Raw genomic sequence first — 11,620 nt, forward strand, 5'->3', positions numbered from 1 at the left:
ACCATACCATACTATACCACACCACACCATACCACACCACACCATATCACACCACACCATACCACACCACACCATACCCTACCATACCACACCATACCATACCATACCACACCATATCACACCATACCATATCACACCATACCATATCATATCACACCATACCATATCACACCATACCATATCACACCATACCATATCACACCACACCACACCACACCATATCACACCACACCATACCATACCCACACCACACCATATCACACTACACCATACTACACCACACCATATCACACCACACCACACCATACCACACCACACCATAGTACCATACCACATCACACCATACCATACTACACCATACCACACTATACCACATCACACCACACCATACCATACCCATACCACACCACACCATACCACACCATACCACACCACACCATACCACACCACACCACACCATATCACACCACACCATACCATACCCACACCACACCATACCATACCATACTACACCATACTACACCACACCACACCACACCATATCATACCACACCACACCATACCATATCACACCACACCACACCACACCATACCACACCACACCATAGTACCATACCACATCACACCATACCATACTACACCATACCACACTATACCACATCACACCACACCATACCATACCCATACCACACCATACCACACCACACCACACCATACCACACCATACCACACCACACCATACCACACCACACCATAGTACCATACCACATCACACCATACCATACCACACCATACCACACCACACCATAGTACCATACCACATCACACCATACCATACCACACTATATCATACCACACCACACCCCTACCTCCCTACCTAGTTTTTTGCATTTTAAAAGTTTGCATTTTGTACTTCATGTTGTACTTTAGTTTGTATATTGTATATTTTGTATAGTGTTCTGCCTTTATTCTTTTAACTTTTTCTACTGTATGAAGCACAGTCTCAGGAGGCTCATACAGAACCAATCATTTCACTGTAATGTACAGGTACCTTATATGTGACAAATAAAACTAAACTTGAACTTGAACACACCACACTACGCTACACTACACCACACCACATTATCACTACACTACACCACATTATCACCACACTACACCACACCACATTATCACTACACTACACCACACCACAGTATCACTACACCACACCACACCACATTATCACCACACTACACCACACCACATTATCACCACACCACATTATCACCACACTACACCACATTATCACCACACTACACCACACCACATTATCACTACACTACACCACACCACAGTATCACTACACCACACCACACCACATTATCACTACACTACACCACACCACAGTATCACTACACCACACCACATTATCACCACACTACACCACACCACATTATCACCACACTACACTACACCACATTATCACTACACTACACCACACCACATTATCACTACACTACACCACACCACATTATCACTACACTACACCACACCACATTATCACCACAGTACACCACACCACACACATTATCACCACACCACATTATCACCACACCACACCACATTATCACCACACCACATTATCACCACACTACACCACATTATCACTACACCACACCACATTATCACCACACCACACCACATTATCACCACACCACACCACATTATCACTACACTACACCACATTATCACTAGACTACACCACACACATTATCACTACACCACACCACATTATCACTACACTACACCACACACATTATCACTACATCACACCACATTATCACTACACTACACCACACACATTATCACCACACCACACCACATTATCACTACACTACACTACACCACACCACATTACCTCACCACATTATCACTACACCACACCACATTATCACTACACCACACCACATTATCACTACACCACACCACATTATCACCAGACTATACCACATTATCACCACACTATACCACACTACACCACACCACACTACACCACAGTACACCACACCACATTATCACCACACTACACTACACCACACCACATTATCACCACACTACACCACATTATCACTACACCACATTATCACCACACTACACCACATTATCACCACACTACACAACACCACATTATCACTACACTACACTTGTCTCCATGTCACTGTCTGCCAGGTCTCTCGTATGTCTCCATGTCCCTGTATCCAGGTCTCTCGTATGTCTCCAGGTCTCTCGTATGTCTCCAGGTCTCTCATATGTCTCCAGGTCTCAGGTCTCTCGTATGTCTCCATGTCTCTCGTATGTCTCCAGGTCTCTCGTATGTCTCCAGGTCTCTCGTATGTCTCCATGTCCCTGTCTCCAGGTCTCTCGTATGTCTCCATGTCTCTCGTATGTCTCCAGGTCTCTCGTATGTCTCCAGGTCTCTCGTATGTCTTCATGTCCCTGTCTCCAGGTCTCTCGTATGTCTCCATGTCCCTCGTATGTCTCCAGGTCTCTCGTATGTCTCCATGTCCCTGTCACCAGGTCTCTCGTATGTCTCCATGTCCCTGTCTCCAGGTCTCTTGTATGTCTCCAGGTCTCTCGTATGTCTCCATGTCCCTGTCTCCAGGTCTCTCGTATGTATCCATGTCCCTGTCTCCAGGTCTCTCGTATGTCTCCATGTCCCTGTCTCTGTCTCCATGTCTCTCGTATGTCTCCATGTCCCTGTCTCCAGGTCTCTCGTATGTCTCCATGTCCCTGTTTCCATGTCTCTCGTATGTCTCCATGTCCCTGTCTCTGTCTCCATGTCTCTCGTATGTCTCCATGTCCCTGTCTCCAGGTCTCTCGTATGTCTCCATGTCTCCTCAACCCTCCAGACGGGGTGGAGGCACTGGCCTCATGACATCTCCTTCATGGGCTACAAACCTAACGCAACTCCCAGAACTGTCACTCTCCTCCCTCGAATATCATGCAGTATCTGTCTCTAATCCTTTCAATCTCACCATTGTTACACTCTATCGCCCTCCAGGTCCCCTCGATCACTTCACAGATGAGCTGGACATGCTTCTAAGCTCCTTACCGGAAGATGGTACCCCGCTCCTTCTATTGGGCGACTTCAACCTGCCTGACTCATCTCAGTCGGTCCCAGTGGTCTCTCTCCTACAACAATTTGACCTGACTCCCACTGCCATGCCTCCCACCCACAAAGCAGGCAACTCCTTGGATCTCATATTTTCCCGTAACTCCAGCATCATTAACACCACGGTAACTCCCCTACATGTATCTGACCATTCCTTCATATCCTTCTCACTAACTCTCATGCTTAACCGAAAAGTCTTCACCCCAACTCAAACCGTCTCACTCAGACGCAACCTGCCCTCCCTATCCCCCTCCACCCTCTCCTCTGACATAATATCCGCTCTACCTTTGAGTGACACCTTCTCTGCTCTCCCCACAGAGATGGCAACCTCCACCCTCCTCTCAGCCCTTGCAACCTCCTTCGACAAGCTCTGTCCCCTCGTTGAGAAACCTGCCCGCCGTTCCCCACCCAGTCCATGGCTGACGGATGCAGTGAGAGAACAAAGACAGGTCCTGAGAGCGGCTGAGAGGAAGTATAGAAAGTCACGCCTCACTGCTGACATCGACACATATCACAACCTCTTGTTAACATTCTCCAAAACCATTACTAATGCCAAAGCTTCTTTCTTTCACCATAGGATCGAGGCCTCTGCCAAGAATCTTCGCAAACTGCATGCTACCATGTCCTCCCTCCTCACTCCCCCCCCCACCTCCTCCTCCCTCATCTTTTTCTGCCGAAGACTTTGCGATCTTCTTTGAGGAAAAAGTGGAGAACATCCGCAGCTCCTTCTCCCAACCCCCACCCATTCCAAACACTGAATCGAGAACCTCATCCTTCACTCTGTCATTTTTCTCTCCCATTACAGAAGCCGAGACCCTGACACTGGTAACGTCGAACCGTCCGACTACATGCCAGCTGGACCAGCTACCCTCCCCACTCCTCCAGACCATAGCACCGGACATCCTCCCATTCCTAACTGCAACCATCAACTCCTCACTCAACTCGGGGGTGGTCCCCACCTCCCTAAAACAAGCCAGAGTCACGCCCCTCATAAAAAAACCAACCCTGAACCCCACCGTCATAGCCAACTATCGTCCTGTCTCTCTTCTCTCCTTCCTTTCTAAAACACTTGAACGTGCTGTATCCAACCAACTTACTGCTTATCTCTTACAGAATGACCTCCTAGACCCCAATCAGTCTGGCTTCCGGACTGGCCACTCCACAGAAACGGCCCTCATTGCGGTCACAGAGGCACTTCACTTAGCAAAAGCGAAAGGCCTCTCCTCTGTCCTGATTCTCCTAGATCTATCTGCAGCCTTCGACACAGTCAACCATCAGATCCTCCTTGCGGCCCTCGCAGGAATGGGAGTGGCTGGATCTGCGCTGACATGGCTGACATCATACCTCAATGACCGCTCCTACCAAGTGTCATGGAGAGGGACTCTGTCGGCCACCCGCCCCCTCCGGACGGGTGTCCCCCAGGGCTCGGTCCTAGGACCCCTTCTCTTCTCCCTCTACACTAAATCACTGGGTAACATTATCACGTCTCATGGCTTCTCATATTATTGTTATGCCGATGATACTCAACTCTTCCTCTCCTTCCCTCCCTCAGATATCCACGTCTCTGAGCGGATCTCGGCCTGTCTGTCCGACATCTCCGCCTGGATGACGACCAACCACCTCAAACTGAACCTAAGCAAAACAGAATTGCTCCACCTGCCGGCCAAATCCTCCCCCCTGACCGACCTCTCCATCACAGTCGAGAATGCAGCTGTGACCGCGTCGCCGACCGCCAAGAACCTTGGTGTTGTCCTCGACGACCAGCTGAACTTCTCTGCTCACATCGCAGCGACAACCAGAACCTGCAGATTCCTCCTGAGCAACGTCAGAAGGATACGCCCCTTCCTGACAAAAGAAGCCACCCAACTCCTCGTCCAATCAACAGTCATCTCCCGCCTCGACTACTGCAACGCACTGCTAGCTGGCCTCCCGGCCACTGCCACCAAGCCTCTTCAACTCATTCAAAACGCAGCTGCCCGCCTGATCTCAAACCTACCGAAGTCGGCCCATGTCACCCCACTTCTTAGGGACCTGCACTGGCTCCCCATTGCTGCACGTATCCGCTTCAAGGCCCTCGACCTAGCATACCGTGCGGCAAAGGGAACCGCTCCCGCCTACCTCCGGTCAATGGTCTCTAACTACACACCCTCAAGACCCCTACGCTCTGCATCTTCTGGCCGCCTCAGATCTACTCCTATCCAAGCTCCCGGAGGGTCATCAAAGAGAAGCCGCCTATTCTCAGTCCTTGCCCCACAATGGTGGAATGAACTACCCATCCCAGTTAGGACAGCCGAATCCCGTCCAATCTTTCGCCGTCGACTAAAGACTCACTTCTTCAACCATTATCTGAAATGATAAAAAAAAAAAAATCTAACCCGACTAACCTTAATGTCATGCACTTGTCCTAATAAACTAACCTACACTGTAACACGCAACACTTTGATGAACATTGTTACTCAGCTGATAGAGTTATACCCTTCTTGCTGTCTTGTCGCACAGAACTTGTAAGTCGCTTTGGATAAAAGCGTCAGCTAAATGACTAAATGTAAATGTAAATGTAAATGTCCCTGTCTCCAGGTCTCTCGTATGTCTCCATGTCCCTGTCTCCAGGTCTCTCGTATGTCTCTAGGTCTCTCGTATGTCTCCAGGTCTCTCGTATGTCTCCATGTCCCTGTCTCCATGTCTCTCGTATGTCTCCATGTCCCTGTCTCTGTCTCCATGTCTCTCGTATGTCTCCATGTCCCTGTCTCCAGGTCTCTCGTATGTCTCCATGTCTCTCATATATCTCTCATATGTCTTCAGGTCTCAAGTCTCTCGTATGTCTCCAGGTCTCTCGTATGTCTCCATGTCTCTCATATATCTCTCATATGTCTTCAGGTCTCAAGTCTCTCGTATGTCTCCATGTCTCTCGTATGTCTCCAGGTCTCTCGTATGTCTCCAGGTCTCTCGTATGTCTCCAGGTCTCTCGTATGTCTCTCATATGTCTCCAGGTCTCAGGTCTACACCACATTATCACCACACCACACCACATTATCACCACACCACATTATCACTAGACTACACCACACACATTATCACTACACCACACACATTATCACTACACCACACACATTATCACTACACCACACACATTATCACTACACCACACCACATTATCACTACACTACACCACACCACATTATCACTACACCACACCACATTATCACCACACCACACCACATTATCACTACACTACACTACACCACACCACATTACCTCACCACATTATCACTACACCACACCACATTATCACTACACCACACCACATTATCACCACACTCTACCACACTACACCACACCACATTATCACTACACTACACCACACCACACTACACCACAGTACACCACACCACATTATCACCACACTACACTACACTACACCACACCACATTATCACCACACTACACCACATTATCACTACACCACATTATCACCACACTACACCACATTATCACCACACTACATTATCACCACACTACACCACATTATCACTACACTACACTACACCACACCACATTATCACTACACCACACCACATTATCACTACACTACACCACACCACATTATCACTACACTACACCACATTATCACCACACTACACTACACTACACCACACCACATTATCACTACACTACACCACATTATCACTACACTACACCACATTATCACCACACTACACTTGTCTCCATGTCCCTGTCTCCATGTCTCTCATATGTCTCCATGTCTCTCGTATGTCTCCATGTCTCTCGTATGTCTCCATGTCCCTGTCTCCAGGTCTATCGTATGTCTCCAGGTCTCTCGTATGTCTCCAGGTCTCTCGTATGTCTCCATGTCCCTGTCTCCAGGTCTCTTGTATGTATCCATGTCCCTGTCTCCAGGTCTCTCGTATGTCTCCATGTCCCTGTCTCCAGGTCTCTCGTATGTCTCCAGGTCTCTCGTATGTCTCCAGGTCTCTCGTATGTCTCCAGGTCTCTCGTATGTCTCCAGGTCTCTTGTATGTCTCCATGTCTCTCATATGTCTCCAGGTCTCTGTCTCCATGTCTCTCATATGTCTCCATGTCTCTCGTATGTCTCCATGTCTCTCGTATGTCTCCAGGTCTCTCGTATGTCTCCATGTCTCTCGTATGTCTCCATGTCTCTCGTATGTCTCCATGTCCCTGTCTCCAGGTCTCTTGTATGTCTCCAGGTCTCTCGTATGTCTCCAGGTCTCTCGTATGTCTCCATGTCCCTGTCTCCAGGTCTCTTGTATGTCTCCATGTCCCTGTCTCCAGGTCTCTCGTATGTCTCCAGGTCTCTCGTATGTCTCTAGGTCTCTCGTATGTCTCCATGTCTCTCGTATGTCTCCATGTCTCTGTCTCCACGTCTCTCGTATGTCTCCAGGTCTCTCGTATGTCTCCAGGTCTCTCGTATGTCTCCATGTCCCTGTCTCCAGGTCTCTTGTATGTCTCCATGTCCCTGTCTCTGTCTCCAGGTCTCTCGTATGTCTCCATGTCTCTCGTATGTCTCCATATCTCTCGTATGTCTCCATGTCTCTCGTATGTCTCCATGTCTCTCGTATGTCTCCAGGTCTCTCGTATGTCTCCATGTCTCTCGTATGTCTCCATGTCTCTCGTATGTCTCCAGGTCTCTCGTATGTCTCCATGTCTCTCGTATGTCTCCATGTCTCTCGTATGTCTCCAGGTCTCTCGTATGTCTCCATGTCTCTCGTATGTCTCCAGGTCTCTCGTATGTCTCCAGGTCTCTCGTATGTCTCCATGTCTCTTGTATGTCTCCATGTCCCTGTCTCCAGGTCTCTCCCACCAGTCCGCTCCAGTCTGGAATCCGGCTCCACCTCTCCTGTCGTTTATTGTATCCATTTGCATAATGAAGCCTGGGCTTAATTAAGATCCCCCCACTGGAGTCTGGCACCAAGGATGAAGGAGAGAACGATGAGGAGGAGGGGGGGGGGGGGGGGGGGCGGGAGGGGTTGTGGGGGGTGTGGGGGGTTTTGGATCCGGCGTTCCTCAGCTTATCCACACGCGTCCAAATAGGAGTCAGGATTTAAGAGGGGAGAAAAGCGTTGACGAGCGATTAAATCGCTAATTATGATCGGCTGTTGAAATTAGTGCGTGGCTGTTAATTAGCCACAGACGAGGTGCCCAGACAGACGCCCGCCCCTGACGACGCAGCGCCCGCCTTGACTGGCAGGAAGGAAACACAGCGTGACACTGTGAGACGGTGCCAACATATCCCCTTTAACACACAGGCGGTCTGAGGGGATATCCCTTTAAGAGCAACCCAGGTGCGTGCGGACATGAAAACAGTTCTTCATCATCCTAGGACTCGTCCCAGCGCTCCTCGTTAAGCACTAACCCCCCCCCCCCCCCCCCTCCTCCCATTTCCTCTTTCTCTTAATCCTTTTCGCCCCCTTCTCTTGTTATTTCTCCACTTCTCCCTCCTCCTCTTTCTCCTCGTCCTCCTGCTTTGATAGAATGGTATGATCCCTGCTCTTTTAGTCTACTGTAATGGGCATCAGATTCTCGCCCGCCCCCCGACGCGCAGCTAGTTGGCACGATGCCGGGTTGGCACAGTGAAAATAGTTTCTACCCCCACACACACTTACACCACGCGGTCGTATTCACGACTCTGTTTTGGAAACCCTACTGTGTTCCCGTTCGCAGTTACTAAGCTTCTCCGTGGCATCTGTTGGTGCCGGGAACACGCCTGTTGGTTTGCGTTTGGCATGGTGCCATCCATGTCTGTCTCTGGTGTTTCCCCCCGGAGGGGAATACCATCACTGGGGGGGGGGGGGGGGAAACACTGAAGGCATCTGAGATCTTCTGTTCACCGTATGGAGGCTCGTGGGCGCAGGCGAGCGGGGCGGTGTGTCTGTCTGCTTGGCTGTGTGCCATCGTTCGCTCTCTCCGTCTCCCTGAAAAAGATCACAGAATCGCTGGCAACCGTTGCCCCGGGCAGCTCTTCCCGGCTCTTTGTCCAAACAAAGTCCTCCGAGGTGAGTCATCTTGTCTTTGGAATAAGACGGAAGACGGTTCTCCGCATTCTGCCTCCGACTGCTCCGGGGTATATACGATGGCGGGCTGGCATGGTGCCCGCCGGTTGGCACAGAGAGAGAGAGAGAGACAAGGGAAGGTTTTTCCCACCGGCGTTATTTCCTGCTAGGACCAACGGTCATCACCTAGACGACAGACCCAACAGTCTCATCTTCACCCTCGCCCTCTTCGTCATCTTCCCTCTATCCTCGTCTCTTCCTCATCCTCCCCTACGGGGGTCCTCTGGTGCCTCCTGCCACCCCACTCTCTCACTCCGGCGCTCCGTTACCATCTTCCTCCTCTCTGATATGTTGTGTACCCTCTGGTCTCTCCAGGCTGGCACCCAGTGTGGCGGGCTGTCTGTTCCTCCTACATTCTTATTCCCCTCGCCCCTTCTCTCCCGTGCCCATGCCCGCCCCCCGCTTCTGCCCCTGACTGGATGGCTCTGTGCCAACCTGCCGCCGCCATCGCTCTCATTTGTAGCTCATCCCTCCATCGCCCTTCCCCCTGTCTCCACATCTCTCTCTCTCTTTCTCTCTCTCTCTCTTTCGCTTTCTTCCCCTCATTTCATTCATCCCCTTTGTGAATCGTCTGCCGCCCCTCTGTCCGTTTGTACAGTTCTAGATCTGTCCGGCAGCGATGGGTTCTTCTCTCTCAACTTTTTTCCTGCACTCCTGAACCCTCGACCGCAAATTCGTCAGTGTCTTCCGCAGTGACTTTGTAGACTTTGCAGGCACCTGAGGGAACGTCCTGTGTGATTCCACTGGAGGTAATTACCACCGCTCTGCCCTTATTCCACTGAGACCAGAGAGAGAGAGAGAAGAAGAAGGAGAGAGAGCCCTGAGTTTGGAGAAAAGCTTGTGTTGTTTTAATTAACTATTACCAGCCACCAGCCACCACCCCCCACCCCCCCACCCTTCCTGCGCTCCAGTCCACTTCACGGAGCAGGCAGGTGGCGCTACACTCAGACGCACCATACAACTATCCTATTGATCCCATCGTCAATAAAAGAAATCGGTTGAATGCCGTCAACCTCGAGGTGACCCTTGGTCCCTTGACTTTTTCTTAAAAAAACAACAACAACTCTCTTTATCAAACAAAAGATGCCAGTGGTGCCGCAGCTATTAAGCAAATACTCTCATTAGTACGCGACACATAATGAATATGTAAATGAGGTGTAATTTATGCATTGGAGTCGGGGTCTGGTTCCCTTTTCAAGTCTCCATTATAAATCCTTTTCTCCTCTCTCTCTCTATCTCTCCTCTCTCTCTTTATCTCTCTCTTCTCTCTCTCCCTCTCTCTTGTCTCTCTCTCCTCTCTCTCCTCTCTCCTTTCTCTCTCCATCTCTCTTGTCTCTCTATCTTCTCTCTCTTCTCTCTCCCCTCTCTCTCTCTTGTCTCTCCCTCTCTCTCTTCTCTCTCCTATCCTCGCTCTCTTGTCTCTCTTCCTCTCTCTTCTCTCTCCTCTCCTCTCTCTCTCTTGTCTCTCTCTTCCTCTCCTCTCTCTCTCTCTCTCTCTCTCTCTCTCTCTCTCTCTCTCTCTCTCTCTCTCTCTCTCTCTCTCTCTCTCTCTCTCTTCTCTCTCCTCTCCTCTCTCTCTCTTGTCTCTCTCTTCCTCTCCTCTCCCTCTCTCTCTCTCTCAATCTCTCAATCTCTCTCTCTCTCTCTCTCTCTCTCTCTCTCTCTCTCTCTCTCTCTCTGTCTCTCCCTCCCTCTCTCTCTCTCTCCTCTCTCTCTCTCTCTCTCTCTCTCTCTCTCTCTCTCTCTCCTCTCTCTCTCTCTCTCTCTCTCTCTCTCTCTCTCTCTCTCTCTCTCTCTCTCTCTCTCTCTCTCTCTCTCCAGCGTGGCTCTCTCGCTCTCTCTCTCCAATGTGATCCCTCTCTAACCTCTTATTTCTTCTATATTCCTTTTACCCATTGTTTCCTTCGAACAAGCCACTCTAGTCTCTTAATATGCTGTGCTAGACTCTCTCTCTGTCTCTCTCTTTCTATTTGTAGTCTCTCCTTCTCCAAACACAGGCCCTGCAGTGATGCATTAAACCCACAACTGAGTGTTTGAGGAAGGTCTCTCTCCAGGACTATGAACAGTGAATAATCTATCCATCCCACTGCATGTGTGTGTGTGTGTGTGTGTGTGTGTGTGTGTGTGTGTGTGTGTGTGTGTGTGTGTGTGTGTGTGTGTGTGTGTGTGTGTGTGTGTGTGTGTGTGTGTGTGTGTGTTACTCTTGATGTGATGTCCAAACATGGTGCTAAATTGGAGGCGGGTCCCGATACAGACGGTGAGAAGCTTCGCTCCTCGTCGTCTAGGATAAACACCCATAATACTCCCAGCTCCCTTGGCAATCACCATAGCAACAAACCACGGTAGCCACGTGAGCTGCATAGCAAAGAAGTTTCTCC

This window comes from Notolepis coatsorum (genome assembly GCF_963971535.1).
Source record: "Notolepis coatsorum genome assembly, chromosome: 18".
In the NCBI taxonomy this organism is placed as follows: Eukaryota; Metazoa; Chordata; class Actinopteri; order Aulopiformes; family Paralepididae; genus Notolepis; species Notolepis coatsorum.